This window comes from Mauremys mutica, chromosome 1 (genome assembly GCF_020497125.1).
Source record: "Mauremys mutica isolate MM-2020 ecotype Southern chromosome 1, ASM2049712v1, whole genome shotgun sequence".
In the NCBI taxonomy this organism is placed as follows: domain Eukaryota; kingdom Metazoa; phylum Chordata; order Testudines; family Geoemydidae; genus Mauremys; species Mauremys mutica.
This window is the reverse complement of record NC_059072.1, coordinates 176,479,789-176,498,178: the sequence shown is the minus strand read 5'-3', so window position 1 is coordinate 176,498,178 and position 18,390 is coordinate 176,479,789. Positions and strand designations below refer to the sequence as shown.

The 18,390-nt window shown below is 41.4% G+C and overlaps 1 long non-coding RNA gene across 1 annotated transcript in view; it reads right to left on the bottom strand.

Moving 5' to 3' along the window:
- Positions 1-17,669, bottom strand: part of LOC123344677 — a 29,515-nt gene extending 11,846 nt beyond the window's left edge. The window contains exon 1 of the long non-coding RNA XR_006572617.1: positions 17,518-17,669. This is a non-coding gene — a long non-coding RNA (uncharacterized LOC123344677). The remainder of the gene's footprint in view (positions 1-17,517) is intronic.
- Positions 17,670-18,390: the final 721 nt, after the last annotated feature.

The window sequence follows — 18,390 nt, the reverse complement described above, 5'->3', positions numbered from 1 at the left end:
TACTGTTCAAGGACAAGGTGGAATTTGTGCCTTGGAAAAGTTTTTAACCTAAGCTGGTAAAAATAAGCTTAGGGGGGTCTTTCATGTGGGTCCCCACATCTGTACCCCAGAGTTCAGAGTGGGGAAGGAACCCTGACAGACTCCAAAGAATCAGGAAGCATCCACGAAGAAGCAAAGAGGACCTGCTCCATGAAGTCATGCAGCAGTCCCTCAATGAAAATCAAAAAGTGCAGGAGTGGCGAGCTCATCACACAGTCCCATGAAAGTGACTTTCCTCATCCGAAAGTTCTGCAGCCGCTGCTCGTCATCCCAGACTTGCATGATGATGTGATCTTACCACTCAGTGCTTGTTTCCCAAGCCCAAAAGCGGCATTCCACTGTGCTGAGCATGTCCGTGTATGCCACAAGCAATCTCGTGTTGTATGTGTTATGCGAGTCGACATAATCATCGGACTCCTCACTGTCACTTTGTAGCTTAAGGAATAACTTGACTGCAATTCGTGACATGCTGGCGAGACCCATCGGGATATTCCTCACGAGTTCAGGATCTGTTCCCGCAGACCGAAAGGGAAGACAGAGCGCACAGTACAAAAAAAGTTGAAAGATTACGCCAAATGTGGACTGAAGCACAAGGATTGCTGCGATGCAAAGCAATGCATCACAGGGCATTGGGACAGGACCCAGAATGCCCCGCACCTCCCTCACCCCCTTCCCACAAACCATAGCGCCAGAATGGGAAGAGGTGCTCTGTGGGATAGCTGCCCCATAATGAACCGCTCCCAAAGCCGCTGCAAGTGCCGCAGATGTGGCCACGCCACTGCGCTTGCAGCTGACAGTGTGAACCCACTGCAGCGCTTTCCCTGCTGCGGTCTCCGAGGGCTGGTTTAACTCACAGCGCTCAACATCTGCAAGTGTAGCCATGCCCTAAGGAAGAAACAAAATAGAATAAAGCAGGAGAGAGAAGAGAGAATTTAGGAGAAAACGTTTTTAAAATCTGTACCTTTAGGTAACTGAGATTCAACAAGCCCATCACAGCAGCAGCATCTCAGTGCTGAGAAAGGGCTCCTTGATTTTATAGATAAGTCTGTGTGCATGACATCTGTCACAGTTGAAATTGCTGTTCCTTTATCCGGTAGGTGAGGATATATTTATTTCCCCACTTTTGGGTGGATATATGAACTTTTATAACAGCAAGTTGGTGAGGCAAGACAAAGATGGAGGTGAGGTTAGAAAGTGTGGCAAGCTCCTGGGAAGTGAGAGAGGAGGGGTGTGTTTTTGTTTAATAGATTTGAACATCCTTTGCCAGAATGGTGTGTGGACTGAGGCTGCTTATGGTTTCCTGCTGCATGGATTCTGATGTGGCTTCAGTGGTCAGACATAGCAATTGTCAACGGTTTGCCAAGACAACAGTAACCATTTCTCTTCACCTCCTTCCTCGCACCATCATCCATGCCTTTGTGACCTCAAGATTAGATTGTTCCAACGAACCCTACATAAAGTCATGCTAGAAGACCACTCAAGATGCATGATGCAGAATGCAGTTTTCCATCTGCTCTGTGGTTTTAACCACAACGTGAGTAGCTCTCCAATGACTACACTTGGGCTTCTAATTCTGGGCAGAATTCAAGACATTTCCAGTGGGACGTTGCTCAGAGAGAACCTTTATTTCATTCCTCCCCAGCAACAGCTGAGATCAGTGGAGGCAGGGGCAGCTCTAGACATTTCACCGCCCCAAGCAGGGCGGCATGCCGCGGGGGGCGCTCTTCTGGGCGCCGGTCCTGCAGCTCCAGTGGACCTCCCGCAGGCGTGCCTGCGGAGGGGTCGCTGGTCCCGCGGCTCCAGAGGACCCTCCGCAGGCACGCCTGCGGGAGGTCCACTGGAGCCGCCTGCCGCCCTCCCGGGGACCGGCAGAGCGCCCCCCGCGGCATGCCGCCCCAAGCACACGCTTGGCGTGCTGGGGTCTGGAGCCGCCCCTGAGTGGAGGGTTCTGGTGCTATAACAGTCCCTGGATTTGAGCTTCTCAAGGAAGGGTATTCTCAGTGGAGGTCTCTTCACTCTTTCCCCCTGTTGGTCTTGTGCAGCCTGAGTCTGTTGAAATTCAGGTTATGGTGTCTGGCTCATCCATTTGTTCAGGCGTTTGCCTGAGTGACGGATGATTTCAGGATTCTTATATAGCGTTAATTTATTGGTATGAAGTTTGACCATTGTATTTGATACATCATTTTACAGATTAATATAAAATCACCCAAGCCTATTGTGTTGGGTGCATTTAAAAAAAAATCTATAAATAACAGATCAGGATTGCCCAATGTAACGTTGTTCTTTAGCATATTATGAAAAGAAGCAGAGAATTCACCCAATATATTGTTATACAGTAGAAAAAAATATTAAATATGTACTGATAGAATGGGGTAAGGATGTCTACTCTGTTTAGATATTAGATAACCTAGAGAACTTTTAGGTCAACAGGAAGTTAGGCTCTCAGTTGATATTTTACTAAGTAGACAATTCTTAAAGGCACAGAACTCAAATCTTATGGTGCCCTAGAACACCAGAATCATCATTTTAATAATTGAGATATATTTGACTTTTAGGAATACTTAATATTAAGACATTTGTCAGTACTTTGTCTTACAACAACAATCATTTGTCTATATCCTTGTATTCCAGTGCAGATAAAAAGATCTCTCAATTAGCTAACTTTGCTTCAATAGAAATGTATAATATAAATTAAAAAAAACAATTTTTAAATTCTATACATCATTTTAACAGTTCCACTTCTCTTCAACGAGCCTTCTAGGTGGTTTTATTTGTCTCTGACTTTCTTGGATACTTTACTGCGTGACTCTCTAAATCATTTGTCAATTTCTTTCTTAAGAGCTTCTGAGCTAAAGGAGTTTCATAGATTTTAATGGTCCTAAAGGAACCATTATAATAATCTAGTCTGACTTTCTGCATAACACAAGCCATATAATTTCACTCAATCAGGGAATTCTCAGGTACGTCCGACTCCTTTTTGGGAAACCATTTTTCAGTCATTTCTATTTTATGTGATGAATTTACCTCTTGAAATAAGATGCATTTCTAAGTAGCATTCTCCTAGATCCTCCTATGGATCCTTTCCTTTGTGTTACTCACAGTACTATAGAGTTTAATGGAATTATTCTTGGTCTGAACTGGTCATTTCATCCACAACCCATATCCTTCATTTATAAAGGTGAATGGTTATATGGTTTTTCTTATGAGGTGTGCACTACTTGACTTCAGTGTTTTGGTCTCTGTTCAAAATCTGAGCATAATTGGCTATTTCTGTTATGATTCATACACATGGATATTTTCAGTGGTCTGTTAAACATTAGTTTCATGGAAGTCTCACCGCTGGATGGATATATTACTGATCTATGTCTTAAATGCATTTAATGCTATTCTTACTGGAATTTTTGGATGGCATCAATGTAACGAATTTATATACGTCTTGCATAAATCTTTCTACCATGCCATTGGCTTGGGGCCATTGTGGTGGTGGTGTATATGTGTATGAATCCCAATTCATTTGAAAAATTAGTGTCTCCTGGCAGAAAGAGCTGGGGCAAAGATGAAAAGTATAGTACTACCACTTGTTCCTTTCCTAACACTGTCATCTGTCACTACCATCTAGAGTTGATGTATTCTCTTTTGCAGCAATAGATTTTGACCAGATAGTATTTCAGGGTATGTCTCAGGCAAGTCAGGTTTCATAGTAGCAGCCGTGTTAGTCTGTATCCGTAAAAAGAACATGAAATACTTGTGGCACCTTAGAGACTAACAAATTTAGTCATGCAAATTTTACATGCATCCGACGAAGTGGGTATTCACCCACGAAAGGTCATGCTCCAATATGTCTGTTAGTCTATAAGGTGCCACAGGAAATGTATTTGAGCATACGCTTATGCCACAAGTACTCCTGTTCTTTTTTCAGGCAAGTCAGTTTCCCTTATTTATCATCAGAATTTCTTGCCATTTCCACTGCTGTCTTGGAATAGAATAGCTGTCCTGGGATGGGAGAAGATAGGACATACAACAAGGAACGATTACTTATATGTAATCAAATTTGTTGTAGTCTGTCCTCCTCTCCCATTCTACTTTCTTCCATGCTTTGGGAATTTTTGTCTCCTTTTTAACTAACTGACGTATTGGAGTCATATATTTTAAAGCCTGAAGAGATCATCTAGTCAGATCTCTAGATGGTCAAATTCACTAAATTGTTTCAGTGAAACAAAAAATAAAAAATTCTGGACAAAACATTTCAACTTTTTGATTCACAACTTTCTTTCAAATTTTATTTCAATTTTATTACAATTTTAAAATGGGAGAAAAGAAAAAAACAAACATTTTGTTCAACCCAAAATGATTTTTTTCTGACAATTTTGGCTCCCTGAAAATTTGAAAAATGTTTGTTTTGGGTTATTTATGTACCAATTCGGACTGTTGCTTAATCGCAGTAAACTCACACAATTAACTAAAAAAAAAAATTTAATTGTGATTAATTGCAGTTTTAATCGAACTATTAAACAATAGAATACCAATTGAAATTTATTAAATATTTTGGATGTTTTTCTACACTTTCATATATATTGTATTCTGTGTTGTAATTGAAATCAGTGTATATTATTTTTTATTATAAATATTAGCATTATAAAAATTATAAACAAAATAAATTGTATTTTTCAATTCACCTCATATAAGTACTGTAGTGCAATCTTTGTCGTGAAAGTGCAACTTACAAATGTAGATTTTTTTTGTCACATAACTGCACTCAATAACAAACCAATGTAAAACTTTAGAGCCTACAAGTCCACTCACTCCTACTTCTTGTTCAGCCAAATGCTAAGAGAAAAAAATGTGTTTACATTTACGGGAGATAATGCTGCCCGCTTCTTATTTACAGTGTCACCTGAAAGTGAGAACAGACGTTCGCATGGCACTTTTGTAGCCGGCATTGCAAGGTATTTACGTGCCGGATATGCTAAACATTCGTATGCCCCTTCATGCTTCAGCCACCATTCCAGAGGACATGTTGATGACGCCCGTTAAAAAAATATGTTAATTAAATTTGTGAATGAACACCTCGCGGGGAGAATTGAATGTCCTCTCCTCTGTTTTACACACGTTCTGCCATATATTTCCTGTTATAGCAGTATTGGATGATGACCCAGCATATGTTGTTCATTTTAAGAACACTTTCACAGCAGATTTGACAAAACACAAAGAAGGTACCAATGTGAGATTTCTAAAGATGGCTACAGTATTCAACCCAAAGTTTAAGAATCTGAACTGCTTTCCAAAATCTGAAAGGGACAAGGTGTGGAGCATGCTTTCAGAAGTCTTAAAAGAGTAACACTCCAATGTGGAAACTACAGAACCCAAACCACCAAAAAAAAGAAAATCAGCCTTCTGCTGGTGGCATCTAACTCAGATAATGAAAAGGAACATTCATCGGTCCACTCTGATTTGGATTGTTATCGAGCGGTTCTCACTTTCAGGTGACATTGATGTAATTAAAAGACTTTTACTTAGAACCGTATTAACCTGTTTTACAGAGGCTGCCAAAGACTTGTAAAATGGAAACAACTTTAGGTCACTACTGGCCAGTGTTAAAAGGTTTCATATCTCACTGTCATTCCCTGAACTACCCAGGCCTACTTAAAATCAGCAATCCAGAGAGAACACTTTGTAATTCCGTTATAAATTCTCTGAACCAGCTAGCCATTGTTTTGATCAGGATGGTTTCTATTATCAACACAGAGCCCTTACAATATCATTTAATGTTGTGTGCTAAAAACATTCTGATTTCCTAATAATGCCCAATGGACTTAATTTACAATTTACAGAAATCATTATTGTAAAATGTTTATAATTGTTGGTCTCAACACTGAACTTTTAATGATATCCCTTGTGCAGCCTAGTATAATCCCTAATAATTAGGGGTTACTGGTCTCCTAGGTGCCTCAATATTTTTTCTCCAGATGAGTAAAGCTAATGAGATAATAAACCAGGGGATAGTGAGAATGGAGAAATAATAATCCAGACTATTTTCTTCAATAGTTCTTGGCACAAAAAAACACTTTCTTGTGTGCACTTTGTGAAGACATACAAGGGGGGAGTTGGATTAATCTATCATGGAGTATATGCTGGGTATATAATAGGAGAAGATGTTTCCTATGCCAAAAATTGTTTCTAGATGGTATTAAGATAAATTTTTGCAATCCATTTTTTAAAGGGCAGAAGAACTTTGAGAGAAAATTGTAGTTTTTTTCAACAAACAATATTTAAGACCGTAATTCTGAATTAAATTTACACTTACAAATCCAAACATTGAAAATCAAGCTTACATTTTTAATTAAAAAAAAAAATCTGTCCCAGAGTTCTCAGCTTTGGATGTGTGTGTTATGGAGAAGTTTCATTGGGGTCATGACCACCCTTTCTTTTTCTTCCTTCTGTTTAAAAAAAATTGCCTACAACTATAAGAACAATGTTCCTTCTAATTTTTTCCATCCTTGTGCGGAATGAAATTTGTTTATGTGCATCAAATTATTGAGGTAATGTGCAGATGTGCACCATCAGTAGAAACAAAAAACCTAGATATAATATATATATATATATATATATATATATATATATAATTTAAAAAGTTACCATAGGGATAATTACTTCAGCCAGAACAGTTTAGGGATTTTAGAAATTACTACTCAGATTATTAAATTTAAGCATAAGAGAGAAATAAAAATGATGAAATGCATAGACCAGTCAAAAAATTCAAATAGCATTTTGAAAGAATAAAATTATAGAGACTATATATGCATTGCAGGAAATATCAAGAAGTAACAACAATACTAGTATGTGTTGGGAGATGACTGTGAAAGACTGTGTGTGTACGCATGCGCATGCGACAGAGAGACACACACACAGTGTGTGCATGAGCGAGAGAGAGAGACATTTTGATCGTGTGAGTGAGAGAGATACACACTGTGTGCATGTGCGTGTGAGATAGAGACATATTTTGCCCCTTTAAGTACGTTCACAGCCTGGCAGGACTCTCCAGTGGACTGCAGCTGCCCTTCAGGTAATCAATATTGCTTACTCTCACGCTATACGGTGCTTTTCCTTAAAGCCCAAGTGTATATACATGGGCACAAGAGGATGATATTGAAGAAGTGTGTATATACAGTATCCCATTGAGTTCTGGGGGAAGTGGAGCGGCTTCCTTCCATTCTGAGTTATAGTCAGGGGAGGGGACTTAAAGTATCCATACACCCAAAGTGTGGAGACCTGGCTGATAGCTCTGACATGGAGCTGGGGGCTGATAGAGAAGTCAGGCCATTGCCCCAGTCCTGGGCAACATGGATCCAGGGTGGGAGAACACATCTCCCAGACTGCATTCCTCACGGAAAGGGGCCTTTTTTTTTCTTACTCTACAGAGGACCCAGCCTTCTCTCTCCCAACCAGAGGCAGCTCTGTGGAGGTTACTGTCATTCTAGTGTTTACACAATCAGTTTACAGTGTTATGACTCTGTATTCACAACGGAAAAAGATGGAAACTCAGAGATTGTTTTAATTAAAGCACAGAATTTCAGATGATGGCAAAATGCAGCCTAAATGGTGGAGCCTCACTAAAATCTTGAGCGCTGTTTCTTTTCAGCCCTATGAGTTGCTGCTGTACGTTGCCCTTTTAAGTAGATCAGCACTCAAAGCAGACACAGCAGCAGCCAACAGCAAGCTCCCTCCCTCCCACTCCTGAACCCTGTCGCATTCCCCCACCCCCGCTCTGCAGAGATGGGGTACGGGGCAGGGGACACCCTAACAACAGGATGCTTCAAGGCAGGAGCAGCATGGCAGTGGGCGGAGGGACACCTGAAGTGCACGGCACTTGATAACTTTCTGGGTGGCCACCTGGCTGTGCAGCTTAGAGGGAACTTAGATTGTAGGTAGAAACTTGAAAAAGTGAACCAAGCATAAAATGATGCAGTGATGCCTTCTTGAATCTGCAGGGGGCCTGCAACACTCTCTTAAGAATTGTGATTCATCTCAATCAAGCCCCTGAGGACTCTTTCATTCCATGGTCATGATATCGGTCACGTTTCTAATATGCCATGGAATTCTTCCTTTTTATCCTGGAATTTGCCATTTTGCTAGAGTCAGGTGCCCAACATCTTGCTTTCTGTCCCTGTTCCGTGCTAGGACTGCCTGCAGCTATCTCTTGCTCTCCAGGTTTCCCTGCCTGGAACCTGTCACTAGTGTCAGCTTTCCCAAGCCTCCCCTTGCATGCTCCCGGAATTCCAGTGAAGACATGTCCCCTCTGGATTATTGTTTCCCCCTTCAGGGACTATGTGACAGTGAAAGCCAGGAACACACAGATTTTGCAAGGAAAATTTTAAACCAATCACATCTTACTCATAGACACAGCACAAGAGATATACAGATCTATAGAAAAACAACAAAAACCTGCATGTAAACCCCTCCCTCCAGTACCTCATCACTCCTTTTTGGTCAGTCCTTTTATGGTCCCAGGACCCTCCCCTCCCCTGGCACAACTTTACCTTCTTGTTCTGGTCTCTTCTAAAATGGCTGGTGAGAGAGCCTTCATTTTAGAAAGTTCCAGTTCTTTCTGTCTGGTGACCTCCTGAGTGTGGGCTTAAATCCCTCATCAGGGGATCCATTGCTTGGTTACAGTTTCACCTGGGAGAGCTGTTTCCTCCCAGCGGCAGCCAGCTCATTGTCCTACTTGTTTCCATTTGAATGGAAGGCCCTCCAGATGGACTCTTGATTGCTCTCTTTTGTTAGCCCTCTTCTAACAGTCCCAATACAAGATGGAGGTTAGAAGGCCACAGTGTAGGTACAGTGAAGGTTTCAGTCAGAATGGTATTCACAAAACAAAAATGGGGTTTGTAGTTCAATGTAGATCTATACAGACATACACTAATCTGTCACAGCTAATAAAAGGAGTGAGCACTGGGCCTTTTGGAGACCAATGACCCATCTTTACAAAAGAAACCCATTGTATTCTTCCAAACAAAAGCTTCTGGGTTTACATAATCAGAAGACTGTGTTTTATTAAATGACTATAAATATGAAAGCCCTCTGAGCATCATACTTAATGTCACAGCAAACAGCAAAAGCTGCCAAGCCACATATAGTTAGGGGAACTGATTGTGCCCTGTGTCTTGGATGTCGTTAGTGTTATGTTGGGATCTGCTGCTGCCATTCAAATCAAAGCAAACTCATTCCCCTTTCAAATGATTCAGCCATGTGACAAATTCATGGCATGACTGCAGATGTTCAGAAGCAGCTATTTAGAGGAGTTCAGAAGTCAGTGCCTGTCAGTACAAAGGGATGAAACTACAGATATCTTCTGCCCAACTTTTAACATTTGAGTTGTATGACTAGAAATGATCTACACATGAGAACTTTCCTGTTTTGCTGTCCAATGACAAGACATACTTTTCATTAATCAATTAATTTTCAAATAAATTAATTGACAGCTACTGGCTGTTAGTAACTATATTATGTTTGTGAAGACTGTAATGGGCATGAAAGTGATTTTTGTCCCATGATCCAAATCCCACAATGTTTTGAATTTGTAAAGGATTATAGCGTGTGACAGATCACAAGATGATTTTTTGTATTATGAGTCACAGGCTAAAAAAAGTTTGAGAACAACTATGTCACATGACTCAAAGGGAAAGGGACCACACAATTTTAATCTGTTTTCCCCTCTCTCAATAAATCTTGGTTTGAATTAGACTATCTGAGTCCTAGATTGTTTTGGGGTAGGGTTACATCAGTATGCCCTTGAGGGAAAATGGCCTTCTAGCCTCACATGAGAGTGAGTCAGCAAGGGAGACATTGGTACTTATATATTTAAGCAGCAGTTTTCATCCATACAGCTCAAACATTGTGTTAGTTTAGTAAAAATATAATAATTGTTAACAGTTTAGGGCCTGATTTTCCAAAATATCAGAAGCCAGGACTCTATGCAAAAATACATAAATTACTGAGCACCTAACGGGCTCTAACATTTACCAGGAATTAGTGTACAAAGCAGGTGTTTGCATGTGCAAACAGACAGTTCAGTGGATTCAGGGAGAGAGAATGTCACTGTGAGATTTTATATAACAACACCTGCTACAGCAGAAGTACCATGCAGTGTTTTTTCCCCCCAGTTTTTCTTTTGTTGATTTTAATTATCACCGTTCACTTCCTCTCTGATAAAGAGGGACGTGGGTTGCCATTGCAGTCCTGCTAGTGACATGCCAGAATCCATTGGTCATTTAAAATGCCAAAATAAGACTGTCCCATGGACAGCTCAGGGTATAGAACATTGAGTAGTTGGGAGACATAAGCTGAAACACAAAAAGGGAGGATTTCTATTATGCAAACTTGGCTTTTGCAGTTTGATGCTGAAGGATGGGTCTGAATAGTAATGAAATATTTAAAATATAGGATGGTTTCATCCTGTATTTTAGACCCCATAATTGGACAGAGTGGACAATAAACATTTAAAATGATCTCGCAAGGACCTTTTTAAGCAATTCAAGTCTGGGGCCTGTAGCTCATATTGATATGCTGCTACAAGTAGCAAAATGGATTGGGATGCCACGTTCTTCAGTAACAAGGACAGGGAAGATTGCTTCTGGCTAATTGGATGGGGGAAAGATGATCAGAAATAACAGGCGGTGGGTGGGCTTTGCATTCTACTCCAGTGGAACTGGATGTCACTGGCATAGAGTTGATAGTAGAAACTTTGGGGGGGGGGGGGAATGGGCTCCTGGGTGTGTATAGAACAAAGGAAAGGAAGAAAAACAAACCCCATGAAAGACAAACAGAAAAAGGCGGGGAGGATCAGGATCTATCAAATGAGAGCAATGAGTGAGGTAGGAGGGAGAACCAGGAGAGGACACAGTCATAGATGCCCAGAGAGGAGAGAGAAATGTAAGGGGGAGAGAGATTATCCGTGTTGAAAGCAGCAGGAAAATCAAGTAAAATATCAAGACAAAAGTGCCCTTTGACTTAGCCAGGAAAGGCAAGTTGGTGAAATGTAGAGGTGAAAACCAGGTTAGAGGGAATCAGAGAGAGAGTTGGTTGAGAAGCCAAGGCAATGTGAGCAGACAGCATGCCCAAGGCTTCTGGAGATATGGGAGAGGAGAGAGGTGATGGTCATTTTCAGGGTCATGCAGCCATCAGATATTTTCCTCCCAAAAATCAGAGAAGCAGATTAGGATATAAGGGAAGTTTTGAAGGTAGGGCAAATCGTTTGCTTGTAGGAGAGAGAGGAGCCTGAGAAAAAAGCACAGTTGAGGACAATGGAGAGGGGAACAGGCTGAAGGATTGTGAGATGGGATGGCGTTTCTTGGAGCAGTGTTTTCTCTTTCTCTCCCATAGGTGGTGGGTGGAGTCTTTCCTTTTCAGGGTCTTGCAAGGCATCATCCGCTGTCGCTCATGTCAACAATCACGACCCAGATTACAGATGCAGTTATACAAATAGCTGCTTATTCAAAAGCCTGCACAAGCTCCTGGCATTTCCTCTGGTTTTTGGTGTTAATAGCATTGATTTTGGGCTTTCTCCTGGGTTTTGCTCAAAGTAGTTTCTTGGCTGTAATCTTCACTTTGCTATTAATCAAGGAATGGTCAGTGTCACAATCAGCACTGTAGAATGTGCAAGTGTTCTGCACTAAGGTCTTTCCTCCTGACGATAACAAGGTCTAATTGGTGCCAGTGGCCTGACCGTGGATGTCATCATGACACTTTGTGGCGATAATTTCCTGTAAAATATGAATTGGTAATGCACATTTGGTTTTGGACGCAGAATTCAAGAAGTGCTTGGCCATTTTCATTCATCTTGCCAATGCCAAAATGTCTTGTTGTCTGCACCGACTCTTGCATTAAAGTCACCCAGGAGGAAAAGTTGCTCAGTTGATGGTATTCTTTTGACGACTTGATGCAAAGAGCTATAGAATGTTTCCTTCTCCTCAGGGCTAGATTTGAGTGTTGGTGCATAGGCCCTAATGACGTTCACAGGGCTGATCGTCGTCTGGAGTTTAAGTGAGATGATACGCTCTGACTTCCCAATGAGTGTTTCTAGGAGCTTTACACACTTATTTCTCACAGCAAAACCAATACCGTGCAGACGATTTTCTTCTCTGCTTTTACCTTGCCAAAAGAAGGTGTAATTGTCCTGTTGGACAGAACCAGCATCTGCAAGTCTTGTTTCCTGAAGTGCTGCATGTCAACATTAAGTTTGTAGAGCTCACAGTCTATCAAAGCTGACTTCCGTATGCTGCTTGTGTATTGTAGGTCGTCATCGTCTGTCAATCGTGGACTCGTGGTCCTGACATTCCAGCTGCCAAGCCAGAAAGTTCTTGGTTTCTTATTTTTGCCAGGTGCAAGGTTTCCTTCTGCCATTCAACTTTTGGTCTAGCCCCACACACCCCATGGGGCAGGCAGACTGGGGCAGGTCAGCATTTAACTGTCCTGGGGCTGCACAGCTTTGTGGCAGGCAGTGGCTGACCAACGTAATGCAGTGATTTCTCCCACCATCGAAGGTGACCCATAGCGCCCTCCTCTGTGCCAATCAAGTGAAAGCTTCTAACCCGTAATTGGCACCTTCTGTGTTTAGCCTGGGCAGTTGATATGGAGGCGCTGCTTTGCCCCAGGCCCCCTGAATCCTCTGGGCAGCCCTGCTAGTTAGCAGGAATTCTTACTAGCATTTATACTGCTTTTGTGGTTCTCCTTTCATTTTACTGCCCTTCTGGAATTAGGTTCTTCCTGTCTGTTGCAGAATCACTCTGCTTAATCAACTCTCTTGTTTGCTCTCTCTAAAGCTTTCCCTTCATCTCTCCTACACACAATTCCCCTCTATAAAGTGTTTTTCTCTCTTTTCTCTAATTTCTTTTTTGGTTTTTCTTTCTTTCGTTCTCTTTCTCTTTTCGCTTTTGTGTTCTTTCGTTCTTTTTTGTTCTTTCTTTCAACACTATACTCAGTATAAAAATAAGTTGTATAGCTAAACTCAGGGCTGGTCTCAGCAGGCTCTATTAAGGGTGTTATTATCAACCTCCCACTGGCTATAAGGAGAGCAAAGCTTTGGCTGAATCAGAGGCCTCTTTCCCTTTCTCCCCCAAACCTTTATAGGCATAGGCTGTAGTTATATACAACCCCTATTACTGACAATGGGAATCCATTTCATGGCCCATTTTGTGTATTGTACTGCCATCATGTGGTCATGTGTAGTTACATCTATCTCATCTGCATCATCATCATCAGTTCTCTCTCTCTCTCTCTCTCTCTCTCTCTTTTTTAGTTTATTACACGCCGTTTCTGTCCTTTGGACAACAGGAATTTGTTGTTGTTTGAACATTTAACTTGCTTTCCTAGGAAAAAAGTGTCATGACCAAGGGAATTTTTAAATGAGTTCAGGACTTTTGCAGAAGTATTTATGCAGTGGAGAAAGCATTAATTAAATAGCAATAAGCCTGTTAAAATGGGGGGGCTGTGAGTGGGGTTTCATCCATCACGGGTTCCACAGCAACTCCGTTTTTTACTATGGTCGGATTCTTTGTCTGGGGGGAGCAAAGCTTAGATGGCTTCTAACAGAGGAATGGGGCTCTGTTATTGCTACAGAGGTTTCTCAGTGTGTAGGCTTGGTAGAATTCTATTTTTATTTATTTTTTTTATATAATTTCAACAGATATCATCATGTTTATTTTTAAGCATTTTAAGCTTTATAACCATTAACACACAAATCGCCAACATCATATGTAAAAATATACAAAGTAATTAGCCTTCAATTAAACCTTTAATCCTCAAGTAGCATTTTTCTTACTCTATCTGTAAATTTCAATGATCATCAATGGGAATATTTTTTGGCTGTGTGTGTACAATGAAATTGATGTTTGTTGACATATACTGTTAGAAATTTGATAGGCTTGGAAAGATTAATGTGCCTCTTTCACTGTCTGTCTGTCTTCTTTTGTGGGTCTGTTATCCCCCTCCCCTTTTTTTTTCTTTTTTTATCTCTATCTTACCATCTTTGTCTCATTGTGTGACTTCCTCTGTGTCTGCCTTTCCTTGTATATGCAACTGTGTTGATATGTGTAATATAAGTATTACTAATTACTGTGTATTATTGTGATTGTGCCAGGAATATAGAGGCCTTAGCCAGCTCAGAGGCCCCATTGTGCTAGGCACTGTAAAACATATAGTAACATTTCCTGCCCCGGACAGCTTACATGTCATTCTGTCTCACTTTTTCTGTGTGGCTCAGTCTCGGGTCTGTCCCTAACACTTTATCGTCTGAATGAAACTGCATGCACATGGTTCCAATTTCATATTTCACAGTTTCAATCACTTAAAAGCACTTGGCATACAAGGAAAGGCAGGCTATTGAAGGCATATAGGGGGCTGCAAGGAAAGAGACACATGGTGGGGAATGAGTAGGAGACAAACAGAGGATTGCAAGAAATGCAGGTAATGAGAAAGAGAGTGGGGAAAAAATGAAATCTACTTTGCTTTCGATATGGAAATATGGATGCACAGAAGCCACTATCCAGCAAGGAGAATAAGCAGAAATGCTGCCCACTACAGGTCAACAAGCCAACATATAGGGAGTCATAACATAAGAACGGCCATACTGGGTCAGACCAAAGGTCCATCTAGTCCAGGATCCTGTCTTCCGACAGTGGCCAATGCCAGGTGCCCCAGAGGGAAATTAACAGAACAGGTAATCATCAAGTGATCCATCTGTCGCCCATTCCCAGCTGTTGGCAAACAGAGGCTAGGGACGCCATCCCTGTCCATCCTGCCTAATAGCAAGTGATGGACCTATCCTTCATGAACTTATCTAGTTCTTTTTTGAACCCTGTTATATTGTGGACCTTCATAATATCCTTGGGCAAAGAGCTCCACAGGCTGACTGTGCGTTGTGTGAAAAAATACTTCCTTTTGTTTGTTTTAAACCTGCTGCCTATTAATTTCATTTGGTGACCCCTAGTTCTTGTGTTTATGAGAAGAAGTAAATAATGCTTGCTTATTTACTTTCTCCACACCAGTCATGATTTTATAGACCTCTATCATATCCCCCCTTAGTCATCTCTTTTCCAAGATGAAAAATCCCAGTTTTATTTAATTGCTCCTCATATGGAAGCTGTTCCATACCCCTAATCATTTTTTGCCCTTTTCTGAACCTTTTCCAAATCCAATATATCTTTGTTGAGATGCACACAGTATTCAAGATGAGGGTGTACCATGGATTTATATAGAGGCAATATGATATTTTCTGTCTCATTATCTATCCCTTAATGATTCCCAACATTCTGTTTGCTTTTTTGACTGCCGCTGCACATTGAGTGGATGTTTTCAGCGAACTATCCACAATGACTTCAAGATCTCTTTTTTGAGTGGTAACAGCTAATTTAGACCCCATCATTTTATATGTATAGTTGGGATTATGTTTTCCAATGTGTATTATTTTGCATTTATAAACATTGAATTTCATCTGCCATTTTGTTGCCCGGTCACCCAGTTTTGTGAGATCCTGTTGTAGCTCTTCACAGTCTGCTTGGGACTTAACTATCTTGAGTAGTTTTGTAATTTTGCCACCTCACTGTTTACCCCTTTTACCAGATCCCCTGGAGGACACCACTATTTACCTCTCTCCATTCTGAAAACTGACTATTTATTCCTACTGTTTGTTTCCTATCTTTTAGCCAGTTACCGATCCATAAGAAGACCTTCCCTCTTATCCCATGACAGCTTTGCTAACATGAAAGTTTCTGAAGTGTTAGAAGAAAGAGAAATAAAACTAATCAGAAGACTCCCCAATTTCACTCTCCAGGAAAATACCTTTGTTGCTGTATGTTTGGCTACATCTGACTGGATACCTCCCTCTGACCTTACTGTTTCTGTAACACCCTTTGGGATTCTTTTCTCTCTATCTGTTGCTTTATTTCACTCAGTACAGCTCTCCCATTCTCTCTCTTTCTATGTCAGTCTCGCTCAGCTCTTTGTCCTCCTTTCCTTTCTTCCTTACAGTGACGGGTTGGATCACAGAAACCCCCTTAGATCTGCCAACTGGTGTGCCAAAACAACTTCTGCCCCTGCTTTCCCTGCCCTCCCAGCTTGGGAGTTCGGTGCCCTGCCTGGTTTGAGTCAGACCCGCTAGCCTGCTGCAAACCCAGACCCAGGTCTGAACCACGTCCCCTAACAGCTGTAGGCTTAACTGAAAGCAGCTTAAGAAGTGTCCCTGTCTTTAACACTCAGTTGCCCAGCTCCCAATGGGGTCCAAACCCCAAATAAATCCGTTTTACCCTGTATAAAGCTTATACAGGGTAAACTCATAAATTGTTCGCCCTCTATAACACTGATAGAGAGATATGCACAGCTGTTTGCCCCCTCCCCGGTATTAATACATATTCTGGGTTAATTAATAAGTAAAAAGTGATTTTATTAAATATAGAAAGTAGGATTTGAGTGGTTCTAAGTAATAGCAGACAGAATAAAGTGAATTACCAAGTAAAATAAAATAAAATGTGCAAATCTAAGCCTAATACAGTAATAAAACTGAATACAGATAAGATCTCACCCTCAGAGATGTTTCAATAAGTCTCTTTCACAGACTGGACACCTTCCTAGTCTGGGCACAATCCTTTCCCCGGTACAGCCCCTGTCCCAGCTCAGGCGGTAGCTAGGGCCTTTCTCATGATGGCTCCTCTCCCTTGTTCTGTTCCACCCACTGATCTATCTTTTGCATAAGGCGGGAATCCTTTGTCCCTCTGGGTTCCCACCCCTCCTTCTCAATGGAAAAGCACCAGGTTAAAGATGGATTCCAGTTCAGGTGACATGATCACATGTCACTGCAAGACTTTGTTACCCACTTGCCAACACACACGTATACAGGAAGACTTACAAGTAAGACAGAGCCATCTACAGTCCATTGTCATGGTTAATGGGAGCCATTAAGATTCCAAACCATCATTAATGGCCCACACTTTGCATAACTACAGTAGGCCTCAGAGTTATATTTCATATTTCTAGTTTCAGATACAAGAATGATACATTCATACAAATAGGATGACCACACTCAGTAGATTATAAGCTTTGTAATGATACTTTACAAGAGACCTTTTGCATGAAGCATATTTTAGTTGCATTATATTCACACTCATACTTTCAGAAAATCATATAGAGTGCAACGTCACACTTATCTTGCAAGCTCTTCAAGAAGGAGCTCTCTTTACACTGTTTATCGTATTGCACAAGTACATTGTCAGCACTAAGCAAAGCGACGGAAAATACAGTCTGTATTCCTTGTTCTGCCTCTCTCCATTCACCTATATTCATCTATCATTCTGGTGGACAGTTAGCGCAAGCAAAAGATAGAAGAGAGAAAGACCGTAGGAGAAATGGTATTTTAAAAAATGAGAGCCCTCGAGCCTCTCCCCCTAGTGATGAGGGACTGAGTAGTTGTAGTATGCTGAAGAAACCTACTTGAACTTAGTAGCATCCTGGAGTGAGGTGTATTCAAAGAGATGTTGGATATCCGTGTCAGCATTCTGAGGCAGGAGAAATTTCACTATGTCCACGTTCCCAGATGCAGCTGCTACATGCAGGGGTGTTCTGCTGTAGTGGGATGGTTAATGTCAGTCTGGAGAAGAAAACCGAAAACAGCCCTTCATAATAGCAAAGCATCTCCGGTTCTGTGAGCTAATTCCCCAGTGTGCTCTGAGTAAACAGGCCCTGCAGGTGGGAATTACCGTAGTTTCTTTGTCGTCATTCATAAAAATGTTGACACTTTAAAAACCATTCATTTAGATGCCCACGTTAATATAAAATGGGCGCTCCTGGGAACATCTTCTAAACAACCTGGGCCTTATTCTTCAGTGTCTTGCCCCTAGTGAAGTCATTTATGTCAGTGCGAAGTTGGTGCAAAACGCTACCAGATACGTTATCCCCTCAGTTTGCACAGATGTAACTGGCTGCACGAGGGGCAGTGGAGAAACAGGCCTTTTGAATGTGCTCCATCAGGCCTGAGCCATGTTCAGCACAACAGCTCCAACAATCTGCTGTGCCCACTCAGGCACACATATTGGCCTGAAAAACAGTATAGCTCCACTCAGTTGAAAAAAGACAGATTCATGCATATGGTATTGATAGGCAACATCTGTCTCAGTGCCTACAGCAGTCTGGGTGGCAACATTCCAGAAGGAATAAACATAGGACTGAGCTCTCGTTTCACCCCAGCAGAGAGTGGTCACTCCCTGGCAGGGCTTTAGAGCTAATGGTGGAGATATGGATATGAGCAGAAGATAACGAGTCATTAGGACCCTTCACTTGTGAGAAGTGAAATGGAATCTTTTACTT